Source organism: Solanum tuberosum, unplaced genomic scaffold (assembly GCF_000226075.1).
Source record: "Solanum tuberosum cultivar DM 1-3 516 R44 unplaced genomic scaffold, SolTub_3.0 scf00005, whole genome shotgun sequence".
Lineage (NCBI taxonomy): Eukaryota > Viridiplantae > Streptophyta > Magnoliopsida > Solanales > Solanaceae > Solanum > Solanum tuberosum.
Window position 1 is genome coordinate 1,049,684 of NW_006238931.1, and position 15,456 is coordinate 1,065,139.

Here is a 15,456-nt window from a genome sequence, read left to right on the forward strand (position 1 = left end):
AATTCCGAAGAGTGTTATGTGTTGCCTACGGGGCTATTTTGACGCTAAAGAGGGCTATGTGTTGCCTACAGGGAGAAGTGATGCAAAAGAGGGCTACGTGCAGCCCACAGAGCTATGATGTTGCCTAAGAGGGAAATGTGTTGCCAACGGGGCTATATCCTTGCCAAAAAGGGCTATGTGACTTCTTACAAAGACAAAGGGCTATCGATAGGGTTATGTAGATTGATTTGGCACCTTCTGGGCTTATGGGGGCCTAGATATGTGGTATGTTGTTTGTACCTACCGAGCTTATGGGGATTGGTTAGGTTGTTGTTTGATCATTATTGTATTTTTTAGATTTAGTAGTAGGTTAGCATGCGTATCTAAATTTGATTTCCTTACCTGATTGCTTTTGGTATATTATGATACTTACTCTTTTAGTCTATAGCCTTTCATACTCTGTACATTATTTTGTATTGATGCCTTATTGTCTGGGGTCACTGCATTCATGTATGCAGGACCCTATAGACGACTCAGTAGACCTCCTCAGTAGCAGGATTGACTTCTATCTGGTTGGCTAGCCTCTTTCCTTCGGAGCTGCCAGAGTTGGGAGGTTTGTTAGCTTTTGTTGTAAATATTTTTTTGGGTAGGCTGGGGCCTAGTCTCGCCAATCTTTACTACTCTTAGAGGCTTGCAGACTAGTGTGTGGGGTGTTCAGCTACGTTATGGCCATGCGGTCCTAGTTTGTTGGTTTGTTGATGCATGTTAGATGTTTGATGTATTGTATTGATATATACCTGCTTTCAGTTTTGCTATAGAGATCATGGTGGCCTTGACGGCCTAATCAGGACTTCTGTGCTAGTTGGCTATTTATTTATATGAACTCTTGGGAGTAGCTGTTTCTTTTATAGATTTGTTGACAGGGGCATTGCCGGTCGAGCGCTTAATTTTAAGCCGAGATATACTTGTTTGTTTTCTTGATTGCGTGTGGCTGTCATGCGCTAATAGAAAATGGTTCGGTAGGGTCGGCTCAGGTCTGAGTTCTGGCATTAGGAGCCAGTTGCGCCACTTGAGTTTAGGGCGTGACATAAATGACTAAGTTATCCCCTTATTCCTTTTCCTAAATTTCTCTAGTAATTTAATTTCCTTTTTATTTATATTGGATTGGTTATAAATGTTTCTTTTTAAATCTCCAATTTCGTTTAGTGTAATTTCATGATTTCACTAATATTTGTTTCTCCATTTTTTGAATTTTTTTTTATTCAAGGTAGTTTGTTGGTTAACCACTTGAGTTATTTGTTTCTTTTAATAATCTTTAGGTGTTCAACAATTTAAGTAGTCTTAAATCTATGTTAATTTTAAGATATATTTGACCAACAAAAAATTAGAAATACACCGTGCCATCAAGGATCTCCTTAGTGGTACATCACACCTTAAAATTAATAATATATATCTCTCTCTCTCTTTCTATATATATATATATATAACCTAACTAGTTAAATGGAATAGATAATGCTACAAAATATTGTCCGGCGGTTATCTACGTTGACCCAATTACATAAAATAAACAATCTCATAATAACACAAGGGTATAATAGGAAATTTTTTTTGTAGAGTTTAAAATTAAAGACAAGATCAAGTGGAAAGCAATGAACCAAACACTTGGCAAAAAATAATCCCTGCACTACTAATCCCTGCATTACTAATCCAGGCATTATCAATGTTTGTACCAAACAACCCCTAAAAGTACTAACCATAAACTTTTTACCAATATTATTTGATAAATAGGTTCCAACGCTCAGTATCCAACCCATGATTAGTATAGATCACATCAGCATTGCAACAACATTTGGTAAGTCCTCATTATCTGAGGACGACCCCTTTATCTTTTATTTCAGTATTTCACTTTTAGTTTTAGATTGTGAGAGTGAGAGAGGGGTTTGTCCTAGCCACTCATACCAATAGAGGCTTTTCAGACAGAAAATTTAGTTTCTGCTTATGTCTTATATCAGATTCTTGTCAAAGTGATCTTGATAGACTATTTAGATGTTATTTCGATATTTAGTCATTTTCAGCCTTAATATATTAATCTTAGTGTCATGTCATGCAATAAGGTTATCTTGGAGTCACTTGTGGCTTTAAGCACTATGTTTCATGTAGGGGTAGTATCGAACATTGACAATCTTAGTATTAGAACATCAGGTTCAAATGTCTTAGGGTGTCTGGAAGCCGCATTAAGTAGAGTCTTTTTTATGGGTGTGAAGCACACCACATTTATTAATGAGATGCTATGAAATACTTTAGGAAATACTTTACTTCTTTCATATTGTCAATCATACAATAGAGTGCAACTCTATATAGATTCCTTCTAACTCATATTTTACACATTTTTCGGCATCATGCCTCCTAGAAGAGCGTATGTTAGGAGGAATATGAATGAGGAGCAACAAGTACCTCTAGCTTTAATTGTCCTTATGGCTGAAAAGGTAACTCTTGATGTATCTGGGGTTGCTTTCCAAGTACTAAACCAAGCTATGACTTCTCCAATCAAGAAGTTGTGACCCCATTCAACCCGAATATGGTCATGTCTACAACTAGAGTCTAGTATTTCACTTGGATGAACCCTTTAGATTTGCATGGTTTGTAGGTGGATGAGAATCCATACGAGTTCATTGAGAGTATTCAAAAGATTAATGAGATTATGGATGTCACTTTAGTCGATAGTGCATATTTGGTTGCTTATCCGTTGAAGGGAGTGACTTAGATTTGGTTTAAATAGTGGAAGGAGGTAAGGACTGCTGATGCAGGCTTATTCGATAGGGAAAAGTTCAAGGATGTTTTTCTAGATAGGTTCTTCCTACTTGAGATGAGAGTGGCTAAGGTCCAAGAAATCATAAATTTGAGATAGGGTAACATGACAGTGAAGGATTATTCTTTGAAGTTCACTCAACTCTCTAAGTATGCTTCAACTATTGTGGTTGACTCTAAGGCCCGTATGAGTAAGGTTTTCTCTCGTGTTTCAAAAGATGGTTGTGAAAGAGTGTATGACAGTAGTATTGATCAAGTGGATGGATATCTCTCATTTGATGACTCTTGCTTGAAAGGTTGCTGTGGAAAAGCTTAAGGAGGGTGCTAGACTGACTAAGGCCTCATTTGTTTGTACTTAATAAAGAATTGAATTCTAATTATTCAGATTCAGCCCATTAAGTGCGTTTGGTTTGGGTGTATTAATGTATACCAAGAACTCAAGGTTTCAAAGTGAAAATGAGCAGCCATTATTAAAAGCAACAACTATGTCTACATATTTGAGGTCTATTTTTAAAATTTTGTTTTAGCCCATTAATTTTATTAAAACACTCTAATCATCAAACCACTTGTGAGATTACACTAAATATATCATCGTGATTTCACTATTCTGATGTCTAATAGTGAGTGGGACGAGTACATTAAAGGTAGTATTATTAAATAAATTGTTTCTTCATTTTACTACAAAAAGTGGTTTACTTTTCCTATTAAAAATATGATCATTTATATTTTAATATGGGCCCATCTAAAAGAAAAGACATTGAAGAGCTCACCTCTATCCTTTCCAGATTTGTGTACAATTTTTTTTAAATGTTCGCCTGCAACAAAAGTTCATAGTTGAAGTCCAAGTTGTAACTATATAAAGTTAGTGACAAATATGATGGAGCTCCTAAAAAATCTATATCTAAATCTTCAATTTCAACTGAAATAAAAGTTTTGCAGAGGAAAAGAAACTTTCTTCTTCTCAATTGAAAATTGATGAGAAGTTGAGTACTTCTTTGGAGTTATTGATTAAAAATGTAGTTCTTAGATGGACTTGGATAGGAAAAACCATTATACAATAGAGCTTTTACTATATTTTTATAAAATTAACCGCTACAAAAAAATATGGATGACGCTAGAGGTTCACAAGTTAAAGAATTAGACTAAGGTCACCAGGAAAAAAGTAACAATATTTTTATTAATATATTATTTTATTTTTTAATGAAATATAAACATTTAAATTATCACTTATATTAAAAATAATACTTTTATGTTGAAATGAATATTTTATAAAATTTTATTAATATAATATTTAATTTCATATGCACATTCATATATTGAAAATAAATAGTCTTAATCATTCGGTGTTCAGATCTTGAAGCCCATCTTAATATTCAGATGGGTATTCAAATCTAGACATCTAGATCTTAATGCACATCTTAATATTTAAATGCTTATTCAGATTCAGGTGTCTTAATCTTAATGAAAACAAATGAGGCCTAAAAGCTCTAGGATATATAGTGTGGATTAATCTTATAAGAAATCAGGAGGTGGTAGTCGATCTCAGTTTTGCCAAAGGTATTTGAGTCCAGCCCCATCTCCTTTTAATGCTCTAGTGCCTAAGTTTAGTAAGGATAAGGCGCTAGGCTCTAAGTGATTGGACATATTTTCTAGTCGATGTTCTTTCCTTGCTTATCAAAAGTGTGGTAAGAACCATCTGAGAGAGTGTATAGCTGGTACTGGTGGATGTTTTTGATGCGGTTAGACCAATCAGAGATTGAGGGATTTCCCATACACTGATAAGCTTAAAATACACCTCCAGATAGAAGTATAAGTGATCGTTGTCAAGTAAAGGACCTAACTTTAAGGCTAGGGTCGATCCTACGAGGAATATGGTTTAGACTTAAGCAAACTCACACTTATCTTTGTTTAGTCAAAACTATTTTTGAGAAAAGTAACAATGGGAAGGGGGCATTTCTAAACAAAGTAACATATTGTTGATTTGAACTAATAAGTAACCAGTAAACAAGATTCACTGTTTGAGATATCAATATAAGATGAAAAGTAGGGTATATGTTTTCCCCACAAATTCTTAACGTGGTATTCCTAATAATAGCAATTTTATCCTAGTGTTTGTCATGCAAGACTGATACGTTGGGTATTCCTAAGAAATTGGTAATCTAAGTAGAGACTTTCAACTAGCAACTTGGTAAGTCTACAGGTGTGTACTGCACTAACCCTTACCATAACCCCAGATTAGTCATCCTGTCAATTGAGTTGGGTATTAATCTTCACGTCAACTAATTAAAGTCAGACTATTAGATAGTAGCAAATCCTTAACTAATTCTCTGTTGTTTAATTCTTTTCTCATTCATTACCCCCTTGGTAAGGCAAGTAGGAACAAGGTGAGTTCTAACCTTACGCACCACTACAAAGACTTTTAAATGACAAAATTGACAATACATGCATAAACATTATTCAAGAATTACTTAGTTATTAGTCATACGTTATTAATTGCTCATGGTTCCCAAAATCCTAGTTGTGGATTTATCTACTTATGCTTGATAATTAACAATTCACGTTGTTTTTAAGAAGAATCATGAACTTACAATCAAAGTAGATGAATACTTGAATCTTCAATTGAAAATCAAAAACCAAATTTCATAAAACCAAACTCCAAGATTTAAATTGCCAAAAGTGTTTGCAAAGAAATCTCCAAGCTCAAAACAAAGGTTCCCAAAATTGTCTAACCCACATAAATGGAAATTACAACTAATATTTATAGTAGACAAATCCTAAACATAATAAGAAAGTAAAATAAGGAAAATTAGTTCATGATGCGGCTTCAATCGACGACATGACCTACAGTCCGTGGGTTAACCTACGGTCTGTGGTCTCCCTCCATGGATCAGCACTTGGAACAGATTTCAGGGTCTTCAGACGACGGTTGCCACCTACGGTCCATGGATTGGACTACAATCTGTCACTTGCCTCCGTGGTTCAAGCACTAGATCTTCAACTATCTGATCATAAATGATGGTCGTGTAGGATGGTCCGTCATTCAATCTACGGGGTGTTGTTTGCCTCCGTGGTTCCACACTTGGTCAGATTTCCTTGAACCCACACTAATGTTGCTTCACCTACGGCCCGTCATAGGACCTACGGTCTGTGGTTGGCTTCATCGATGGTTTCTGCTACTATTTCAATGCCTTTTTCTCTCAACCGCTTCCGAACCAATTTCCTGCAAATATCATATAAACAACATCATATCTACTAACAAATTGCTTAAGACTCACACAAAACTCCAAGTGAAATGCATCAAAAATACCGTAAACTCACGGTATATCAATACCCTCAACATAAAATTGTTGTTTTTCCTCAAGCGACACACTACAACTCTAAACGACAACTATGTAGAAGAAAACATACAAACTCAAGCAATCACATGGCTTTCTCAATCAGTTCCTTCACTTAGTACAAAACCTTCAATTTAGACTCAATAAGCTAACTCATGTGGATCAAAACATGACATAGACCGACCATTAATAGATATCACCACATACACTTTCAACAATCACCAAGGTACCAACTCTCCAACAATGTAACTAGCGCCCTTACCTCAAAGAAAAACTTTTTTCACACAACAATCTGGTATTTAAGCATAAGGATTCAGTAAACACTCAGACTTAGAAGTGAATTCACATACAATTAATGCTCAATATCATAGGCTTGTCCTTATTTTCACTGCACAGACTCTCCAGATTAGTCACTAGCATCACTATAGGACTTTCTTAGCTTGTAACGAAGGCTCAGGGTTAGGTAGGATACATTTGGGTATTTATAGTGACTATTCTACCCTCCTTGACATTACATTGGCTATTTACCTCTTTTCTCAACCAATTATGAAATATTTTAATTTTCTTCTATTTTCCTTGACTTTCTGCAGCACAGATGTGACTTGACTTTTTCATTCTTCTTTTTCACTTTTATTTTTCACTTTTCTCTTTCTTTTACTTGTTTTTTCTCTGATATTTAGCCTCATTATCACTCTTTCTTTGTTTCTTTTGAATTCAGTCACATCTTTTTTCTATGTTTTTGCTTATTCTACACACAACATTTTTCATACCCTTTTCTTTTAGTTTCCTTTTTCGGAGCCACCCTCAACTTGTGTATTTTGCATGAATTGAGGTACACTATGTCCTAAGTCGGACCAGGGCCGAGATTAAGGTAACTTCTGAATTAGCCACCCTCAACTTAGGCTTTTGCCCTAAGTTAAGGTGCATGTCCAATGAGGGACCGGGGCCAAAACAATTTTCTTTTTAGGGAAGGTGAGTTAGGTGTATTGAAAAAAGTGTTATTCATTATGCTCAAACATTTTGATCAAAGGGATCATTTACTTCTTTTTGTTGGATCATTTTAGGGTTAAGTTGACCTATTAGAACACGGGCCTATGATCACATCCCAATTCCTAGCGTAGATTATCTTATCAGGACCAATGGGGCAAGTTCTAGATTGGCACATGCTGCATGAACCTACAAAATCACCTCATACACACTTTGCACACAGTTTCATTATCGGATTATTGAAGCACCTAGTCCAAGTTTTAGCTTAAGCATGCTATCATACCAGTTCCAATCATGTCACATGGATATCCAACACATTCAACTCATTCAGACTATAGATCTAGCACATTTTCAAAAAAATTGGGCAGGTATAAATTTCATACTTCTTGTGCCATCATGATTTCATTCTTTGTATCCACTTCTACACATACAATGTTCAACACTAAAGTAAAACAGTCTCTTGGAGAAAAAGAATACAGGCAAGAAAACCCCAACGAAGGGTTATGAGTTTGGTTACTCAGACTTCACCCTATCACTCACAACCCATTTACCCCACCCCCATGAAAAAAGGGTGCAATTTCTCTCAATGCACAGAAATAACAAAATACAGGGTGAAGAAAATGTGTGGCACATAAGCGCTGCTAACCTATCAAAAAGATGGTGGATTCGGTTTCTCGGAACCCAGTGGATCAGAAATACGAACACCATCAATAGAGCCCTCATCCATAGTGGGAACACCATCAGTAGTGCTCCTCGAACCTGATGCACCCACACTAGCCATCTCACGGGCCCTCTGCTACCTATCTCCTTATCAACAATAGACTACCTCTGGGCTGCCTCCAACTACTATCGCTCTCACTTCTTTGCCCGTCGGGCCTCCTCAGTATCAGAAGTATGCTTAGAAAGGCTTTGGCGCTACCCTGCTGCATGGGAAGGGTCGGGTGGTGGCATAGTATCGCCAAAGAGTGTAGACATCACCACCTCATCATCCTCAACCTCAGGTTCGGTCTCTAGTACAACCTCAGTAGGGGATATCAGAGCATCAACATCAGAACAGAGCCTAGCCAACTCCATCTGGAAAGAAGTAACATTAATGGTGGGTACACGCCTCTCTAGTACTCGCAGCTCAAACAGATCTAGCCACTTGTGGACCGCCTGAATCTTGGCGTCCATCATGTGCTCCATACGAGCCTTGAAATCCTCAATAGATCTTTGCATCTAAGGCCTCATGTGATGCAACAAGGTCGCCATCTGAGCCTCCAACTTCTGGACTCGGGCCAGATGAACTAAAGTGGACCCTGAAGGGGGAGTGGCTCGAGATGAGTTACTGCCTGACTAGTGTTAGTTAAAGGGGGAGCCTGTGTATCCATTGTAATGGGAGGTATGGACGTGTCGGCACCCTGCTCAACCTGAATCTGCTTCATATCTCTGGCCAAATTAGAACCCAAAGGTGGTAGGTCAACCTGTGGTCCCTTTCACGGTGCCACGAGATTAGCATCATCTTTAATAAAGCCGACGTCAACAATCTTCGTCGCCTCGAGGAACCTGTCACAATGCCAAATAGGCACTGAAGCCTCTCTGCAGAAATGGAAGATAAGGCAGGGGAAAGGCAGGGTAGTAGTGGTCTTAAATGCCTTCTCATAGATCTTGGCAATTAAGATGTGGGAGAAATCAAGCTCCAGCTCCGCCATAATTACTGCTAACATCATAGCCCTGTCCGAAGTAACAACGTTATCCGCCTGTGTAGGGGAAACTCTAGTATAAACCCCGGACAAAAAGAACTTTGTGGCAAAGCTCAGGGTTGCCTTTCTGATAGGTAGTGTAATATTACGCACCTACTTAGTGCCCTCTCTTTCCTCAGTTATGAAAAACAATCCATCTCAGTAAGGTCTCTCTCTGCTCGACACCCCTCTGAAATGACCCACTTTGAACAATACCCATCTTATAGTCATACTTTGTTGTATTAATCGGCAGAGTTTGGTCTGGTCCGTAAATAAAACGGCGAATGGTAACCTCAGAAATGTCAACAGAGATGTTCTACACTAGTGTGGTCTAAAGTGGAGGCTGGGCTAGTGGCTTAGCCCGTTTGGGAATAGTATTGTGAACAGTAGCGGCTTAGGAGGTGTAGAACTCACAAGTCATGTCCTCGCTAAAATTACCCAGGCTCCGTGCCATCCACTCACATTTGTTCCTCTTGAACAACTCACTAATGGTGGGCACATTATGGAGGCTCTCTGTCAGTACCCGACGATCCACAGTAATAATTCTAGCCATCTATCTATGCTCATTCAACACCTTGCTGTCATCATAGATTTGATTCTGGCCCTCAACGCACCATCTGTTCAGCTATGTGGCACTGAGAACCAGCTTAACTACAGGTCCTGGGAATCCCTCGTGCTATCGGCATCGAAAGAATAAGCATAAGTACCACTAGAACAGGAGCTAAAATGCGACTCATAGGCGGACTGCGACTCACCTGCAGGTGAGGCACCCTCCTCAGACTGGGGGTAGTGACCCCGACCTCATTACTTGATGTAATAACTTCTTTGGCTATGTTCATCGTAGTCAAGGGGGAAGTGGGGGAACCTTTGGTAGACTCTCGGATGTACTCGTCCTCGCTGGACTCATTGATTAGGCACTTTGATTGGGCAACAAACTTAGACTTGCCCATCCGGGAGTACATGGGAGCGTGTTACTGGGCCATGGTACCTTTGGAAGACTTGTTAGTACCTAAAGAACACCAAAAGACCCAAGAAATTTTTTTAGAATAAGATTAGGACTTAGACAAAAAATAAAAAATATTCCAGGTAGTAGCTAGTGTGTGACGCACAATGGGTACCTACAGTCCGTCGATGGAACGATGGGTTGTGGGTCCCCTCTGTATGTCAGAGATTCAAATTTTAAGTCACTGATGTTGGAACCACGAATGTGCAGAAAGGTCTGTCGATGGAACGACGGACCGTAGTCCACATTGTGGTTCAGCACTTAGCCAAAAAATTTGTGCATCAAATTGATGTACCAGGACCTACGGTCCGTTGGATGAATTCGTTGACCAGAACTGTGCCAAAAATGAATTTCCAATTTTTCAATTATCATGGTCAACACAACAAGAAACACCTATATTACGTCTAAACATGCATTTCAGCATATTACATGGTAGTCTATCATTCCTAAGGTTTCAATCATTCAAAATTCTCATTAAATCAAGTAAATAGTGAAAACCCTAACTCAGGATACCCAATTAGACATCTAACCCACTTTGTTAAGTTAAACTTCGCAACACACTCCAAATACCATCATTCAGAGGGTAGTTTTTGGACTAGTATATACCAAGTTATCATGCAAATTCCTACCCAAGGTCAAGTACAACTTCGTTGGTTTCAATTTAAACAATGAAAAAAAATCAAAGGTTTTGTAAGATCGATTAGCTTAGAAGCAAAGCGATGTTGAGGAGTTTGTTGGTTTCAACTTCTACTTAAGACCAATGCAAACTTGACACCAAACCTGAAGTAGAATGCTTGGTGGAAATGGAAGAATTGAGGAGAGAAAATGGAGAATTAGGGGAGATGTGAAAGAGATTGGGTGAAATGGAATTTGATAGGGAGGATATAGGGGAGTAAATGGCGGAGATTAGGGGATGAATATGGGGGAATTAGATGGTTTGAAACGGTTAGTGAAAGGAGGGAAATAAGGGGTGTTAAAAATGAAAGGGTTTTTATTTAAAATGGGGGTCCGGGTCGGGTCGACAATAACCCTAAAATAGACCCACAAAACCCTGTCGATGGTCTGTGGGTCGACCTACGGTCCATCGATGGGTACCGTGGTTCACTCTAGCACTTAAAAAATAAGCATACATGTATAGGATCTATGGATGCCATCCACGGTCCATGGATTGACCGACGGACCGTCGATGGGACCCATAGACCACTGCACTAACTCAATTTCTATAGAATTGCCTTTTCTTCCCTACACACGTAGCAAACATTAGGACTTCTTTTTTATATTTTGTGGACACTTTTTAGGCACGGACCCTATTCTATCTTTATCTAGCTAACACTAAAACGAAAAATTAATAAACAACTATATAGAAAATGACAAGTTTAAGACAAACTCCCTATATCGAAAAGTAAATTCCTATGGTTGGCTAGATTATAAATCTTGGGTTGCCTCCCAAGCAGCGCTTGATTTAATGTCGCGGCACGACGCAGACCCTTTAGTTACTCAAACTTCACCAAGAATCCATTCCTCTATCACCTCATTGACACTCTCAACTTGCCCCAAGTAGACCTTTCTCCTCTGACCGTTCACCTAGAACATCGTTCCTTCCTTGTTCTTGAGTTCAACCGCTCCATGTGGAAATACTTTGGTTACTCTAAATGGCCCGGTCCACTTGGACTTGAGTTTGCCAGAAAACAAGTGCAACCTTGATTTGAATAACAAGACCAGATCACTGGGAACAAATTCGCATTTTTGATCTTTGGATCATGGTACTTCTTCATCTTTTCCTTGTACAAGGATGAACTGTCATATGCTTTTAGGCGAAACTTGTCGAGTTCATTCATCTCATTCATTCTTTGACTTGAAGTGGTGCCCCAATCCAAGTTCAACTTCTTGAGTTCCCACATTGCTTTATGCTCTAGCTCTACAGGCAAATGACATGACTTCCCATATACAAGTTGGTAGGGGGACATACCTTTGGGAGTCTTGAATGTTGTGCGATAGGCCCATAGAGCATCATCAAGCCTTCTTGACCAATTAGTTTTGTTGGCATTAACAGTCTTTGCAAGGATTCGCTTTATCTCATTATTTGAAACCTCAACTTGCCCACTTGACTGTGGATGATAGAAGTTACTACGATGTGATGAACACCATACTTCTCTAGCAATGCCTTGAACAACTTGTTACAAAAATGTGAACCTCCATCGCTGATAATTGCCCTAGGTGTACCAAATCTGGAGAAGATATTCTTTTTCAAGAATTCGGTGACACTTTTTCCCTTATTGTTTAAAAACACATTTGCTTCCACCCTTTTCGATACATAATCAACCGCAACAAGAATTTACTTCATCAAATGCAAACTTACGAATAAACCCATGATGTCAATACCCCAAACATCGACCCCGAGAGACCTTATACAAGCCACTTAGCATACCATGACATAAGATAATAGAAAATGGTTGGGAAATTTAAAACATTTCTCAATTACATCAAAGTCTATATAAAACAAAGCGACAGTCTTTAACACTTGTCTCAAACCATCTAATACTTGAAAGTTTTAGGGACACAACCCATACAATAGTTCTAACATAAAAATGAAAGGCACAAAGGAAAGGTGATTGAATCCTCGAATGGTATGAGGACTCACCAAATCTTCACTCCTTGCTCTACTATGAACCAAGCCACGGGGATGGAAGTCAATATCGCCGGACCCTACATTTGATAAGAATGTAGGTTTGAGTATGCATTAGTACTAAATATGATGGCTAGCAGAAATCATCAACATAAGCATAACATTGGCATTAGTCAACATAAGACATATATCATAATAATAAGAGATAACAACATAGGTCATAAGCATATTCAGTACACATAAATCATCATATCATAAGAGGAACATTTCTCAAGTAACCTCAACATCTCCTTAGTTAAGACTTGGGTCTTCCACCTCTAGCCATACATGTCAAGGAAGGTAACTCAAGCAACAATACAACCTAGTTTAACATCATACAAGTAAACCTCATATTAAAACATGCTTACAATACTTCCTTGAATTAATCTTGTTTCATCACAACTATGCTACCTTGATTAGGGATTAGTCCCTCGTATTCATAATATTCATGGAAGAGTACTTCTTTACTAGTCCAAGACAATCCTAACTCATGAATGGTTACAATATACCAATTCAAGCATACCAAGGAAAAGCACCTCATTATGCTAAAACAAGCTACATCAAAGAAGGGTAATATTGCTCAATCGAAGCTAAATATCTTTTTAACATAATCACATTATTCATACTTACTTATAACGACATGGGGATTCGCCTCTTTGCCTAACTCATGAAAGCTAAGAGGTATTCACCTTTTGCCTTACATACTTTAAGATTGCGGGTACTCGCCTCCACAATCATTTCATATGACACATGTACTCTCTTCCACATCATTTCACAAGGATCATGGGTACTCGCCTCCATGTCCATTCATCATAATAAGAATGTGGGGAATCACCTCTTGTTCAATTCTAAAGAGTACGAGAAATCACCTCATATCCTTAATATATGGAGGTCAAGGGTAGTCGCCTCTAGCCTCATCATTTACATAGTCTTTTAGTCTAGATTCATTTTAGTTGAGCAATTCTTTCAACCTAGAATCATTCAAGTGAGACAACCTTTCACATTCATAAAATCATGCTTAACAATTTATTGTGGGAAGTATCTCTTCCAACCATAACATCAACAATCAACCGTTTATGGTTTAGGCTTAACCCTCAAAGCACTATATCTCATGATCAACAATTAAGCTTTATTCTCAAAGCCACATTAGTCATCACTTATCATATTAGATGTACTCTAAAAACCCTACTAAACATAATTCAACATGCAAGCTTTACTCTAAATGCCTTAATGATCATCATATATCATACATGCCTTCATCTCAAGACAATTCTAATCTCAAGCCTTACTAATCATAATTCATCATGTGTACTTTGATCTCAACCAATTCATGTCTATAAGATTTACTCTTAAGCAATTCATTTCTATATGCTTCAATATCAAGCAATCTACAATGTATCTCATCAATCTTAGAAGATTACATCTAAATCCTCTATTTTCCCTTTCATGGCATAAAACCTATATATATCAAAATTCATCTTAGAATCATAGGTTAGTCATGGGTACATGTAAATTCATCCTATAAACATGTAATTCTATCAATTCAATCATAAAAAATCATAATCCACTCAATTGGATCAACATTCCTCATAACACACAACATTGGAAGAAACCCTAACTAGAATTGGGGATTTGGACTTCAAAATTAGGGAATTCCAGGGGACTCTATGGATCAAAGGATTCCATGGATGAATAAAACATCATACCTTGATTACAAAGCCTACCAAGCTTGGAAGAATGGATACTTGTCTTCACCTAGCTTGACCCTCTTCTTCTTTTTATTCAACTTTCTAGAGAGAGAATTATTTGAGAGAGGTATCCAATTCGTTTAGTGAGTTTGAGAGAATGACTTAAAATGACTTAATTTAGGGGTCTAAAATACTTATATAGGTGGTTTATACTTAGGCAAAACAACACCACTTCAATTTAATTTAAACCAGACAGTTTGAAAGTACCCTCAACTCAGCCGCACAAACTCCACCCATGAGACCCCACCGACGGACCATTGATGGACCTATGGTCCGTCCTGGTTAGACGTGGTTTGATATAGAGAGATTCTTGGCCACCCACGACACCCCCAACCACGGGCCGTGGACCCATCCATGGGGCGTGGATCCTAGCATGGTTCTTCCTAAGGTAGTTTTCTAGGGTGTCCATCTACGAGGCCACCTACGGGGTATGGTCTCACCCACGTGTCGTGGTTGGTCCATGGGAGGTGTTATCTTGAAATTTTAATATGTTATGCCCTCTACTCGAATATGGGGTGTTACAATATCTCCCCCTTGGGAACATTCATCATCGAATGTCATTTTAGGCATTGCTTAAAGGATATGACTCAAGACTAGAAATCCATTATGCATGCAACACATGTAAATGCACACAACCAAGGAGGAATCATCAACTCCAAGTTAAACATATTCAATGCAGAATATGGAAGTAGGAACTACATCTATCAACCTAATATTCATGAAATCTTAACATTTCTCATGTTCAAGGAGGAACTATCATCTCCAACTAAAAAGCAATGCTCTACACAATCTCATGGAGCCTAAATGCAATTTATACATGATACGCTCAAATTACACCTCCCCAAAGAAGTATAACCGATCGTTATCAAGTAAAGAACCCAACTTGTAGGTTGGGGTTGATCCCACGAGGAAAATGGTTTAGATTTTACTTTAACCAACAATTATATTCAATTAGCCAAAGTTCTTCCAGAAATAAGAAATAAAAAGGGGGGGGGGGGGGATTTGTGAAACAAATTGTAAGAATTCAGTAAGTAATCAATAAACAAAAGTTAATTTCGGTTTTTATCAAGATGAGAGAATTAACTAGGGTATCCGTGTTCACCACAAGCTCATAACGCAGTAATTCTAGTAACAACAATTCTTTCCTAGTGTATTACATGCAAAGTGATAAGTTAGGTATCTCTAAATCCTTGGTCCGGCATCTAGAGAA